Source organism: Panulirus ornatus, chromosome 20 (genome assembly GCF_036320965.1).
Source record: "Panulirus ornatus isolate Po-2019 chromosome 20, ASM3632096v1, whole genome shotgun sequence".
NCBI classification, from domain to species: Eukaryota; Metazoa; Arthropoda; class Malacostraca; order Decapoda; family Palinuridae; genus Panulirus; species Panulirus ornatus.
Window position 1 is genome coordinate 59494470 of NC_092243.1, and position 15000 is coordinate 59509469.

At 47.2% G+C, this 15000-nt stretch overlaps 1 protein-coding gene across 2 annotated transcripts in view; it reads right to left on the minus strand.

Annotated features, from left to right (window-relative positions):
- Nucleotides 1–15000, minus strand: part of LOC139756045 (hematopoietic prostaglandin D synthase-like) — a 503151-nt gene that overhangs the window by 310466 nt on the left and 177685 nt on the right. The window lies entirely within an intron of this gene.

Genomic DNA, 15000 nt, shown 5'->3' on the forward strand with positions numbered 1-15000 from the left:
CCCACCCCTTCCCTCCATATTGTCTGTGTAAACACAGAGGGGCCACCACTATTACCCATGCAAACAAGGGCGGGGCTTAAGGAGAACGGCCTGGTAGGGCCAAGCCGCCCCCCCCCAGCAGGGTTTACATGCGGGTTTTCGGCGGATGCTGCAGCAGGAGACAGGTGATCCTGGAAGGCTCTGAGAGGCAAAGGAGATATCCTCACGACTCGCAGGAGGACTCAGGAAGGATCACCAAGCCCCAAAGAACCGAGTCTCCAGGAAGGCCTGTGATGTAAACAAGACTTCAGGAGGAGGCGCCACACACACACAAGCAGGAGTTCTTGAAGTCAGACACACTCAGCACCATAAGGACAAAGTGGATTATCTTTTTTTTTTTTTTCCCCCAGTTGTTCCATTCATGATGCACTGACTACCTTACATCATCTGACACCTGCAGCCACCGTCTCTTTCTCCATCTTGTAACAGCAAAACGAACCATGGCGTCTCGAAACATGATCTGGTCTAGCTAGACTTCCCTTGTGTCTGCTGGTAATGTTTCATTATGATCAAAGTCTTCTTCATTCTTAACCCTCTCATCGAACCATGCTTCTGCCTGATTCATATGTATCATAGTCTTTCATTTGTATATTCAATGATGTCATTTATTTTCTCAATAATCAGAGACTTCTCATCCGTCTGTCTCTGTCCATTGTTATTGTCTGCGTTCCACTGGTTACATGCTAGTGTCTACGAAGCTTCCGTCTAATTTCATCATTAGGTTCCTAGCCATTCCCACGGGGGAAGTCTGCTATATATATATACATGTATCACAGCCTGAATTTGTTTATGTGATTTCTATGTCATTCTTGGTTCCATTTCTATCTGTTCTCATTGTCCTATGTTCTCCACTTTCACTGTCCTATGTTCTCCATGTTCTCTCACCGTCCTGTGTTCTCCATGTTCTATTTACAACATTCTCATCGTCTCTTGCTTTCATCTTTGTCTCCTTTCTTGGTGGGCTCCTGCCTGAATGTGCTTACAGACGACGCAAAGCTCATGAGGGAAGTAGTGAAGAAGAGCCAAGAGGACTGCACTAGCCTACAAAGGGACCTAGGCAAACTCCCAAGTCAAGTCTGGAATATGCTTGACGACCCTCACCCCGCGAAGACGTGGTGAGGAAAGGAGCACAGTGAATGCAGCTCTCGATATGAATGTTATCCAGCAGAGATAATGATAAGCTTCAGGATTCTGCCTGTGGACTTTGGAGCAGACGGCGTCTCTATAACCTGCTCTGTCGCCAGAATGCCCCACACTCAGGGGAAAATAACAACGGAGACCAACTGTCTCCCGGCAAATGTTAGATCAGAGTTAAAGGAGATAGGTAAGGCAATATTATTCAGCCAGCTCTTCCCATCCTACGTAGGGCTAAAACTAGAACATGTTTCTCTAGTTCAGTCACGGTGTTTCCTGCATGACAACCACGGTCCTACATGACAACCACGGTCCTACATGACAACCACGGTCCTGCATGACAACCACGATCCTACATGACAACCACGGCCCTGCGTGACAACCAAGGTCCTGCATGACAACCACGGTCCTGCATGACAACCACGGTCCTACATGACAACCAAGGTCCTACATGACAACCACGGCCCTGCGTGACAACCACGGTCCTGCATGACAACCACGGTCCTGCATGACAACCACGGTCCTACATGACAACCACGGTCCTGCATGACAACCACGGTCCTACATGACAACCACGGTCCTGCATGACAACCACGGTCCTTCATGACAACCACGGTTCTGCATGACAACCACGGTCCTGCATGACAACCACGGTTCTGCATGACAACCACGGTCCTGCATGACAACCACGGTCCTACATGACAACCACGGTCCTACATGGCAACCACGGTCCTGCATGACAACCACGGTCCTTCATGACAACCACGGTCCTGCATGACAACCACGGTCCTACATGACAACCACGGCCCTGCGTGACAACCACGGTCCTGCATGACAACCACGGTCCTGCATGACAACCACGGTCCTACATGACAACCAAGGTCCTACATGACAACCACGGTCCTGCATGACAACCACGGTCCTGCATGACAACCACGGTCCTTCATGACAACCACGGTCCTGCATGACAACCACGGTCCTGCATGACAACCACGGTCCTTCATGACAACCACGGTCCTGCATGACAACCACGGCCCTGCGTGACAACCACGGTCCTGCATGACAACCACGGTCCTACATGACAACCACGGTCCTGCATGACAACCACGGTCCTTCATGACAACCACGGTTCTGCATGACAACCACGGTCCTGCATGACAACCACGGTCCTGCATGACAACCACGGTCCTGCATGACAACCACGGTCCTACATGACAACCACGGTCCTGCATGACAACCACGGTCCTTCATGACAACCACGGTCCTTCATGACAACCACGGTTCTGCATGACAACCACGGTCCTTCATGACAACCACGGTTCTGCATGACAACCACGGTCCTACATGACAACCACGGTCCTGCATGACAACCACGGTCCTGCATGACAACCACGGTCCTACATGACAACCACGGTCCTGCATGACAACCACGGTCCTACATGACAACCACGGTCCTGCATGACAACCACGGTCCTGCATGACAACCACGGTCCTTCATGACAACCACGGTCCTTCATGACAACCACGGTTCTGCATGACAACCACGGTCCTTCATGACAACCACGGTTCTGCATGACAACCACGGTCCTACATGACAACCACGGTCCTGCATGACAACCACGGTCCTGCATGACAACCACGGTCCTACATGACAACCACGGTCCTGCATGACAACCACGGTCCTACATGACAACCACGGTCCTACATGACAACCACGGTCCTGCATGACAACCACGGTCCTGCATGACAACCACGGTCCTGCATGACAACCACGGTCCTACATGACAACCACGGTCCTGCATGACAACCACGGTCCTGCATGACAACCACGATCCTACATGACAACCAAGGTCCTGCATGACAACTACGGCCATGAATGTTAACCACGGCCATGTAAGAGAAACACACAGATTTACATATACATCAAGTCACAGTTGATGGAGCAAGCCTGACGACAAACAAGCCTCTGCATGACAAACAAGGCTGTGAGAGGCAAAGCCTGCAGAACAAACAAAGCCTGCAGAACAAACAAAGCCTGCAGAACAAAGTCTGCATGACAAAACAAGGCGACTAAAAGGGGAGGGAGATGGGGGCTGGAAATCCTCCCCTCTCGTTTTTTTTTTCTTTTTAATTTTCCAAAAGAAGGAACAGAGAAGGGGGCCAGGTGAGGATATTCCCTCAAAGGCCCAGTCCTCTGTTCTTAACGCTACCTCGCTAACGCGGGAAATGGCGAATAGTATGAATATATATATATATAGAGTCAATTGGATCGAAGTGGTATACCGGGGTTGACGTGCTGTCAGTGGATTGAATCAGGGCATGTGAAGCGTCTGGGGTAAACCATGGAAAGCTGTGTAGGTATGTATATTTGCGTGTGTGGACGTATGTATATACATGTGTATGGGGGTGGGTTGGGCCATTTCTTTCGTCTGTTTCCTTGCGCTACCTCGCAAACGCGGGAGACAGCGGCAATATATATATATATATATATATATATATATATATATATATATATATATATATATATATATATATATATTCTGTCTTTCATACTATTTGCCATTTCCCGCGATAGCGAGGTAGTGTTAAGAACAGAGGACTGGGTCATTGAGGGAATATCCTCACCTGGCCCTCTTCTCTGTACCTTCTCTTGGAAAAAAAAAAAAAAAAAAAAAAAAAGAGAGGGGAGGATTTCCAGCCTCCCGCTCCCTTCCCTTTTAGTCGCCTTCTACGACACGCAGGGAATACGTGGGAAGTATTCTTTCTCCCCTATCCCCAGGGAATATATATATATATATATATATATATATATATATATATATATATATATATATATATATATATATATATATATATATATATATATTATCCCTGGAGATAGGGGAGTAAGAATACTTCCCACGTATTCCCTGCGTGTCACAGAAGGCGACTAAAAGGGGAGGGAGCGGGCTACGATGAAGGACCAGCCATTCACCTAAGGTTCGAGGGGCAACAAAAGAAAACATTTACAAATATGTCTGGAGACAACGTGATAGATGCATCTGCAAATATATATCATGCAATGACATCCTATCATAAATATGTGCCATGTATATTGAAAGTGGCTATTCTAAAACTGGTCTTTCTTAAATTCCTTCATACTGATGTGAAAATAAGAAAGCTTATATGAATATATATATATATATATATATATATATATATATATATATATATATATATATATATATATATATATATATGTATATATATATATATATATATATATATATATATATATATATATATATATATATATATATATATATATATATATATATATATATATATATATATTCGAGGAGGGACAAGCAAGGCAAAACGTGACCTTAAAGTGGGAGGTGTGTGATGGTGTCTGGCCTTATCTGTGTGACAGTAACGATGTGGCTGGCTGGCTGGCTGGGCCTGGTGTGTGGATGGTAGGTGGCTGGCTAGCTGGGCCTGGCGTGTGGATGGTAGGTGGCTGGCTGGGCCTGGTGTGTGGATGGTAGGTGGGAGTGCCTGGTGTGTGGATGGTAGGTGGCTGGCTGGCTGGGCCTGGTGTGTGGATGGTAGGTGGCTGGCAGGCTGGGCCTGGTGTGTGGATGGTAGGTGGCTGGCTGGCTGGGCCTGGTGTGTGGATGGTAGGTGGCTGGCTGGCTGGGCCTGGTGTGTGGATGGTAGGTGGCTGGCTGGCTGGGCCTGGCGTGTGGATGGTAGGTGGCTGGCTGGCTAGGCCTGGTGTGTGGATAGCAAGTGGCTGTATCAGACTAGCACTGTAGCCATACAGCCATTTCAACACAATCCTTCGTAATAGTGAAGCTTAATATCCCGCCATGACACACCTTAGTAGTGTACATCAAAGACTAACATCACACAGTACGTACATCATCAACACAATATAATTTCCATACATAACTAATATCAAAACATAACAAAATAACTATGCAAGCGAAGACTAGTGAAACACAACGGGAAGACACGAAAGCATTTGAACCCAACACTTTACCAACAACATAAAATATTATTAACAATCAAGGAAGGCTGTAAGTCACAAGGAAAGAAAACGGTGTTTACACCGTCTCTACTGCAGGGCAGACTCGTGTATATCAAATACACGCTACGTTCTCACTGCCAAGATCTATATATTGGAAAAACCTTCCACATTCAGACTTCCTGAAGTACATTAAAGCACAATATTCATATGTATTAAGAGAAGTTAACTGGAAAGAATATATATATTTTTTTTTCTTTCCTTTGTTACACAGTGGAATGCTATAATACTGAAGTCCCGACTCTCGGAGAGACGACTTTATGTTGGACGACAGCACAGCTAGGGACGACGAACGGGTACCGTCCACTGGGCTGTGTACCACTACCACGGAGCTCGTGTAGCATGCACCTGTACCTGGGGAGCTGTCGTGTATCATAGGGGGAGGTGTCGTGTACCACTGGGGGAGGTGTCGTGTACCTGAGGAGGTGTCGTGTACCTGGGGAGGTGTCGTGTACCATTGGGGGAGGTGTCGTGTACCTGGGGAGGTGTCGTGTACCATTGGGGGAGGTGTCGTGTACCTGAGGAGGTTTGGTGTACCATAGGGGGAGCTGTCGTGTACCATTGGGGGAGGTGTCGTGTACCTGGGGAGGTGTCGTGTACCTGGGGAGGTGTCGTGCACCTGGGGAGGTGTCGTGTACCTGGGGAGGTGTCGTGTACCTGGGGAGGTGTCGTGTACCTGGGGAGTGTAGTATTCCTGGGTGATGTCGTGTACTTGGAGTGTGTCAGGCACCGGGGGAGGAGAAGAGTGTTGTGTAGGATAATCCAAGCTGTACGTCATCTCCCAGTACACACGTCACAAACAAAGGTGATATAAAGACTCTACAGGGACACGTCTGACACACTAAACACCTACTGGGACAAGTCTGACACCCACAGAGTCTGCTGGGACATGTCTGACACCCACAGAGTCTGCTGGGACATGTCTGACACCCACAGAGTCTGCTGGGACATGTCTGACACTCACAGAGTCTGCTGGGACATGTCTGACACTCACAGAGTCTGCTGGAACACGTCTGACACCCACAGAGTCTGCTGGGACATGTCTGACACCCACAGAGTCTGCTGGGACATGTCTGACACCCACAGAGTCTGCTGGAACATGTCTGACACCCACAGAGTCTGCTGGGACATGTCTGACACCCACAGAGTCTGCTGGAACATGTCTGACACCCACAGAGTCTGCTGGAACATGTCTGACACCCACAGAGTCTGCTGGGACATGTCTGACACCCACAGAGTCTGCTGGGACATGTCTGACACCCACAGTGTTTGCCAAAACACCCAGACCGTCAGCAGGGCACACGTTCGGCAGCCACACAGGGTCACACGTCTGACACGTAGAAGGTCTATAGCGCCACGTCTGATACCTGCTACGTCGGTCCTTCAAGTGAGAGAGAGAGAGAGAGAGAGAGAGAGAGAGAGAGAGAGAGAGAGAGAGAGAGAGAGAGAGAGAGAGAGAGAGAGAGAGAGAGAGAGAATTTTCATGTGCCACTTCCGCTGACCAGGGGTGACAAAATTAACCCTTCCACAAGCATACAACACCAGGTGTTACCGGGCTCCGCCTGCACCAGGTCACACCGCGAGCGAAAAGCCACCTTCAGCGGGGCTGTACCACTGGCAGTACAATCTGTCAGAGAACGTCTGAGTCTGAAAGAAGTGTACATTTCCCTGCTACTGTGGAAGTAGGAACGGTCTTGCAAACTGTAGGATCCTCTGTTAGGCTGGAGGGAGGGGCATGAGGTGGTGCAGGTCGTGGGAGGTGGGGGTTGGTTCTGGGGGAGTGTGTGTGTGTGTGTGTGTGTGTGTGTGTGTGTGTGTGTGTGTAAAATTCTCAGAAATTAGTCTCGATGATTTTCTTTTCCCTCTTGTAATGTCTTCTTAGATTCGCTCAGGAAATTCTCGTGTGATCATTCGTCCAGTTTCTCTCTCTGATGGCCACCATCCAGGGGCACTTCCACTGCGGGGTCAATAGCGTTTCGTGATCCCTTTATACTGGCGTCTTGCTCTTCCCCCGCGCGCGCGGGGGTTTCTGATCCCTTATAACCCAGCCAAGGGCTCGATACCAGCCACCCGAACGTCTCCTAATACACACGATGCCTCCAACTTTCTTTTCTCGTTAGATTTGAATGTTAAGTTCCATTACCTCTGCACAAGGGCCTTGCCTTCATCTGTGTCTACACTGCCACACTCACGACCAGTTTACAAGCGAAATGGCAAAAGAAATTGACAAATTCACAAGATCGGATCCCTGTCCTGTCCAGCTTACAAGTTCATGTCACAATTTTATACAAGCTTCGAGTCATGCTCCGTGTGTGTGTGTGTGTGTGTGTGTGTGTGTAGAGACACGGTAAATACAGACAAGGTTACGAGACGAGGCAACGCATGTGTACAACTCTCTCCTGTAACATACAAATGATGACTCATACTTCACAATACAATATTCTCCACTTAACAGAATCAAGGTACGATATTGTCCAGAATCGTGGTACACACGTTTGTCCAATTCACGAGATCATGTGTCCAATCTACAAGACCATGCCATAATCTTCACCGATGTACAAGCTTTATATCACACACTTTCGTCCAGTCTTCATAACAAAAAATTCTTCATCATCAGATGTGACCCAGTTCATGATAACCAACATGTTATCTTGTGTGTGTGTGTGTGTGTGTGTGTGTGTGTGTGTGTGTGTGTGTGTGTGTGTGTGTGTGTGTGATATCAATACAGATCTGAGAGGATTAAGATAACATTAAGTTCCCTCTGAGAATATTATCATGGTGACCTGATCTTTAAGTTTTACCTTAGCTTGTTAAGGTGACTTGTTCTTTAAGTTCACCCTGAGATTAAAAACATGGTCAACCTATCTTTAAGTTCTCCCTGAGAATATTATGGTAACCTGTTACTCCCTGAGAATGTTATGGTAACCTGTTACTCCCTGAGAATATTATGGTAACCTGTTACACCCTGAAAATATCATGGTAACCTATTCCTTAAGTTGTGCCAATGAATATCACCGTAACTTCATCCTTGTATCGAGGTCTTTGGTTGAAGCCAAGACAATACCAGACCCAGAGTGTTGCTCGCTCTGATTGGGTCATGGAGGTGAAGGGGGGGGTGTCTCTTGTTAGGGGGGTGTCTGGTGAGGGAGGGGCAGCACGGGTTCTGCCACTAACCCCCCACCAAAACTGAGGGCCAACCATCTCGTGTCTCTCCCCCTCCTGCTCATCTCTCTACCAAGATGACCACTTGAAGAGGATGGCTAATTAAACTCCCCCCCCCCTGCTCTCTCTCTCTCTCTCTCTCTCTCTCTCTCTCTCTCTCTCTCTCTCTCTCTCTCTCTATTATATCATCGTTTCCTCTTTCCTCGCTTTGTTAGGTCTATTTAAAACATTCTTTTTTTTTTTTTTTTGCCTCAGCACAAATATACGAGAGGACCAAAAAATCCGCTGCTATTGTTCAGTGTGAGGTGTGTGCCTCGCCGGGTTGTGTGGTGGGTGTGGTGGGTGTGTGTGGGGAGGAGGTACAGTCATTCAGTCATGGTCTGCATGATCGTCAGGCACGGAGGAATGACGCCTGCTCCAGTCCGTCATGACCAGTTGTCAACACCACCACCACAGAACACCAGGGGTGGAGCGTGACACATGGTGGTCCCAGCAGTACGACGCTACGGCAGCTGAGCACTGCCGGGCCGTGCACGCCACCAACACCATCTTCATGACAATCACATGTTTACCACATGGCGTCCTAGCTTCGTCTCTTCGATGTATATCAAGTGACTAATATTTCTCTCTTGTGTCTCCCCCGATGATGTGATTATTACACGAAAGTGCACTTGGGAACTTATCGTGTTTTATTTTCCCCGTGGACTAATAGGAATATATATATATATATATATATATATATATATATATATATATATATATATATATATATATATATATATATATATATATATATATACAGAGAGAAAGAGAGAGAGAGAGAGAGAGAGAGAGAGAGAGAGAGAGAGAGAGAGAGAGAGGAGTGTCCAGTATCATCAACACGTGAGTGACACCAGCATCAGCATCAACAAGACAGAACCAATCAAGTAGCAATACTTCGCGGGTCAACACGGGTCCGAAGAGATATGGCAAACGCGTCGAACAACTATGAGACGGCGACAACGGAAGGCAATTAATGACAAAGACAACAATTACAGTAACAAGAAAAATTAATTCAGTTACAGGTTACAAAATTTTGTCCACCAAATACGACAAAAAATACGCTGACACCAGTTGAGTTAAAGGTTACATTAGAGACATATATGATCAATATAAAAAAAAAAAATATGAAGATGAGTCTCTGAACTTACTGAAATCAAAATCATTTAAAGTCATTCATAACCTGTTCCATAATTTCAAATTATATATATATATATATATATATATATATATATATATATATATATATATATATATATATATATATATATATACCATAATTTAATTATATAACTGATAACGACTGTGTTCAGTCTGTACCCACGAAGAACGTACGTACCGGAAGGTAAACGCTATCAGTTGTCCAAATTTAGAATTTTTTTTTTGCTCTCTGCGATGCTGGCCAACGCTGGGCAATGCTGTGGTGATGCTGACCACACTGGGCAATGCTGTGGTGATGCTGACCAACACTGGGCAATGCTGTGGTGATGCTAGCCAACGCTGGGCAATGCTGTGGTGATGCTGACCACACTGGGCAATGCTGTGGTGATGCTGGCCAACGCTGGGCAATGCTGTGGTGATGCTGACCAACACTGGGCAATGCTGTGGTGATGCTGGCCAACGCTGGGCAATGCTGTGGTGATGCTGGCCAACGCTGGGCAATGCTGTGGTGATGCTGGCCAACACTGGGCAATGCTGTGGTGATGCTGGCCAACGCTGGGCAATGCTGTGGTGAAGCTGGCCAACGCTGGGCAATGCTGTGGTGATGCTGGCCAACGCTGGGCAATGCTGTGGTGATGCTGGCCAACACTGGGCAATGCTGTGGTGATGCTGGCCAACACTGGGCAATGCTGTGGTGATGCTGACCAACACTGGGCAATGCTGTGGTGATGCTGGCCAACATTGGGCAATGCTGTGGTGATGCTGACCAACACTGGGCAATGCTGACCAAATCTGGGCAATGCTGTGGTGATGCTGACCAAGACTGGGCAATGCTGTGGTGATGCTGGCCAACACTGGGCAATGATGTGGTGATGCTGGCCAACACTGGGCAATGCTGTGGTGATGCTGGCCAAGACTGGGCAATGCTGTGGTGATGCTGGCCAACACTGGGCAATGCTGTGGTGATGCTGACCAACACTAGGCAATGCTGTGGTGATGCTGGCCAACACTGGGCAATGCTGACCAAGACTGGGCAATGCTGTGGTGATGCTGACCAAGACTGGGCAATGCTGTGGTGATGCTGACCAAGACTGGACAATGCTGTGGTGATGCTGACCAACGACTGGGAAATGCTGTGGTGATGCTGACCAACACTGGGCAATGATGTGGTGATGCTGGCCAACACTGGGCAATGCTGTGGTGATGCTGACCAACACTGGGCAATGCTGTGGTGATGCTGACCAACACTGGGCAATGCTGTGGTGATGCTGGCCAACACTGGGCAATGCTGTGGTGATGCTGACCAACACTGGGCAATGCTGTGGTGATGCTGACCAACACTGGGCAATGCTGTGGTGATGCTGGCCAACACTGGGCAATGCTGTGGTGATGCTGACCAAGACTGGGCAATGCTGTGGTGATGCTGACCAAGACTAGGCAATGCTGGCCAACACTGGGCAATGCTGTGGTGATGCTGACCAACACTGGGCAATGCTGTGGTGATGCTGACCAAGTCAGGGCAATGCTGTGGTGATGCTGGCCAACACTGGGCAATGCTGTGGTGATGCTGGCCAAGTCTGGGCAATGCTGTGATGATGCTGACAAAGTCTGGGCAATGCTGTGGTGATGCTGGCCAAGTCTGGGCAATGCTGTGATGATGCTGACAAAGTCTGGGCAATGCTGTGGTGATGCTGGCCAACACTGGGCAATGCTGTAGTGATGCTGACCAACACTGGGCAATGATGAGTACTGCGTCAGGTGTGGTGAGGACCGCGTCAGCGATGAGTGTTGGGGGAGGTGGGTGGGAGCGGGCGGCGGGTGTTGGAGAAGGAGGGAGGGAGGGAGGGAAGTATAGATTTCTGGAGGTCTTTGTTGTTCTCCATTGGTGGTGGAGTTGAGTGAGGGAGGGAGAGGTGGAGAGAGAGAGAGAGAGAGAGAGAGAGAGAGAGAGAGAGAGAGAGAGAGAGAGAGAGAGAGAGAGAGAGAGGTGAGCCATTGTCGTACCGATGGTGAGTGAGTGAGTGAGTGTGTGTGTGTGTGAGGAACGTGAGATACTCCCACTGATGAGAACTGTATGGCCAGATGAGTGGGTCACCGTGTGATGGATGGGAACATCTGGTGCATAATCGGGAGAAAAAGAACATTCTCTCTCTCTCTCTCTCTCTCTCTCTCTCTCTCTCTCTCTCTCTCTCTCTCTCTCTCTCTCTCTCTCTCTCTCTCACCAAGGTTATAATAGCAATATACGTAGAGCGTATTTATGAACGTAAAGATTATATAGCTAGTGAAAAGCAGTACTGTAGTGGTAGCAAGGAGGTATAATGTGAATGTTTTATACTTCGTTGGACGAGACACATTACTGAACTGAGGAAGAGCACGTCAGGGGTTCATGGAAAATGTTACAAGGAGAGATTACTGTACCCTTGGAAGTGTAGGGAAAGAGAACACTTCACTGTACACTTGGAGGTGTAGGGAAGGAGAACACTTTACTACACTAGGAAGTGTAGGGAAGGAGAACACATAACTACACTAGGAAGTGTAGGGAAAGAGAACACTTCACTGTACATTAGGAAGTGTAGGGAGGGAGAACACTTCACTGTACACTAGGAAGTGTAGGGAAGGAGAACACTTCACTGTACACTAGGAAGTGTAGGGAGGGAGAGCACTTCACTGTACACTTGGAGGTGTAGGAAAGGAGAACACTACATATACACTAGGAAGTGTAGGGAAGGAGAGCACTTCACTGTACACTGGGAAGTGTAGGGAAGGAGAACACTTCACTGTATATTAGGAAGTGTAGGGAGGGAGAGCACTTCACTGTACACTAGGAAGTGTAGGGAGGGAGAGCACTTCACTGTACACTAGGAAGTGTAGGGAAGGAGAACACTTCACTGTACACAAGGAAGTGTAGGAAAGGAGAACACTTAACTACACTAGGAAGCGTAGGGAAGGAGAACATTCCACTGTATACTGGGAAGTGTAGGGAAGGAGAACACTTCATTGTACACTGGTGAGTGTAGGGAGGGAGAACACTTCACTGTACACTAGGAAGTGTAGGGAGGGAGAACACTTCACTGTACACTAAGAAGTGTAGGGAAGGAGAACACTTCACTTTTGTACATTGGGAAGTGTAGGGAAGGAGAACACTTCACTGTGCACTTGGAGGTGTAGGAAAGAAGAACACTTTACTACTCTAGGTAGTGTAGGGAAGGAGAACACTTAACTACACTAGGAAGTGTAGGGAAGGAGAACACATCACTGTATACTGGGAAGTGTAGGGAAAGAGAACACTTCACTGTCACTGTAAAGTGTAGGGAGGGAGAACACTTCACTGTACACTAGGAAGTGTAAGGAAGAACACTTCACTGTACACCGAGGGCAAGAGACAATTTTAGATCACAAAGAACATGCTCAGACTGCAGGAGAGGAGGGTATGGGGGCATCTTCGCATCCGTACTACGTCAGTCTTAATATCCGGATTACTTTGATCCTTATATCCGTACTACGTCGGATCAGATATCCACACTACGTCAGGGTTAATATCCGTATTACGTCAGTCTTAGTATCCGTATTACGTCGGTCCTCATATCCGTATTAAGTCTGTCTTAATATCCGTATTACGTCAGTCTTGATATCCGTATTACGTCGGTCGTGATATCCGTCCTGCGTGGGTGGTGATATCCGTCGTCCGACGTACGTGGGTGCAGCGAGTCCCGGACGGTCCAGCGCTGAGCACCATCACCATCATCACCATCACCATCATCATCATCATCATCATCACCATCACCATCATCATCATCATCATCATCATCACCATCATCACCATCACCATCACCATCATCATCTTCATCATCACCATCATCACCATCACCATCATCATCTTCATCATCATCATCATCATCATCATCATCACCATCACATCATCACCATCACCATCATCATCATCACCATCATCATCATCATCACCATCATCAGCAGAGGATGGCAGATCAAGGGGTTACATGACCCCCTCCAGCAACCAGTACCTGAGGCTCACTACCACCAACACACCAGCTGACACACCTCGTCAAGTGGGTGACCTTCTCGAACAAAGGTCAATATATAATACCCACGTCAAGTTATAATGTCCAGACGTGTACATATGAAGTACTAGAATAATACCCACGTCAAGTTATAATGCCCCGATCTGCACACATGAAGTACCAGAATAATACCCACGTCAAGTTATAATGCCCCGATCTGCACACATGAAGTACCAAAATAATACCCACGTCAAGTTATAATGCCCAGACGTGTACACATGAACTATACAAATCACTCTGTCTAAATCCTCAAAAATATAAATCTCACCATATATACATCATCTTTACCACAGCGCCACGTCACGATCACTGCAGCCAACATCCATCCGTTGCACTGCTCTATCATGCAACCTTGCAGCCAGCCATGCAACAACACACCTTCAAGAAACACTCCCGTAAACCTCAGATGGACGGACAGACGCCACTGCAATATTACTGCCTGGTGTCTTGTCTGGTGTACAGTGAAGTGCTCTCCCTCCCTACACTTCCTAGTGTACAGTGAAGTGTTCTCCTTCCCTACACTTCCTAGTGTACAGTGAAGTGTTCTCCCTCCCTACACTTCCTAATGTACAGAGAAGTGTTCTCTTTCCCTACACTTCCTAGTGTAGTTATGTGTTCTCCTTCCCTACACTTCCTAGTGTAGTAAAGTGTTCTCCTTCCCTACACCTCCAAGTGTACAGTGAAGTGTTCTCTTTCCCTACACTTCCAAGGGTACAGTAATCTCTCCTTGTAACATTTTCCATGAACCCCTGACGTGTTCTTCCTCAGTTCAGTAATGTGTCTCGTCCAACGAAGTATAAAACATTCACATTATACCTCCTTGCTACCACTACAGTACTGCTTTTCACTAGCTATATAATCTTTACGTTCATAAATACGCTCTACGTATATTCCCATTATAACCTTTGTAAAAAATGAATAGTAGTCTTTCATAGTGAACATCAATGAAGGGGGCAAATGGGGAAATGATAACAGGTAGCAATGAAGTGAGAAGGAGATAGTGTGAGTATTTTGAAGGACTGTTGAAAGTGTGTGATGATAAGGCTGCAGATGCAGTGTGTTTGGGTTGGGGTGGTATGCGATGTCAGAGATTCATGGAGAATGGTTTGGTGAAGAGAGAAGAGGTGGCGAAAGCCTTGCGTTAGGTGAAATGTGGCAAAGCGGCCGGAGCGGATGGTAATGCAACTGAACTTGCTCAGAAAGAAGGTGACTGCGATATAAACTGGTTAGTTAGGATCATGGTGAAGTGCCTGAGGAGTGGCAGAATGCCAGTAAATAATAATAATAATAATAATAATAATAATAATAATAATAATA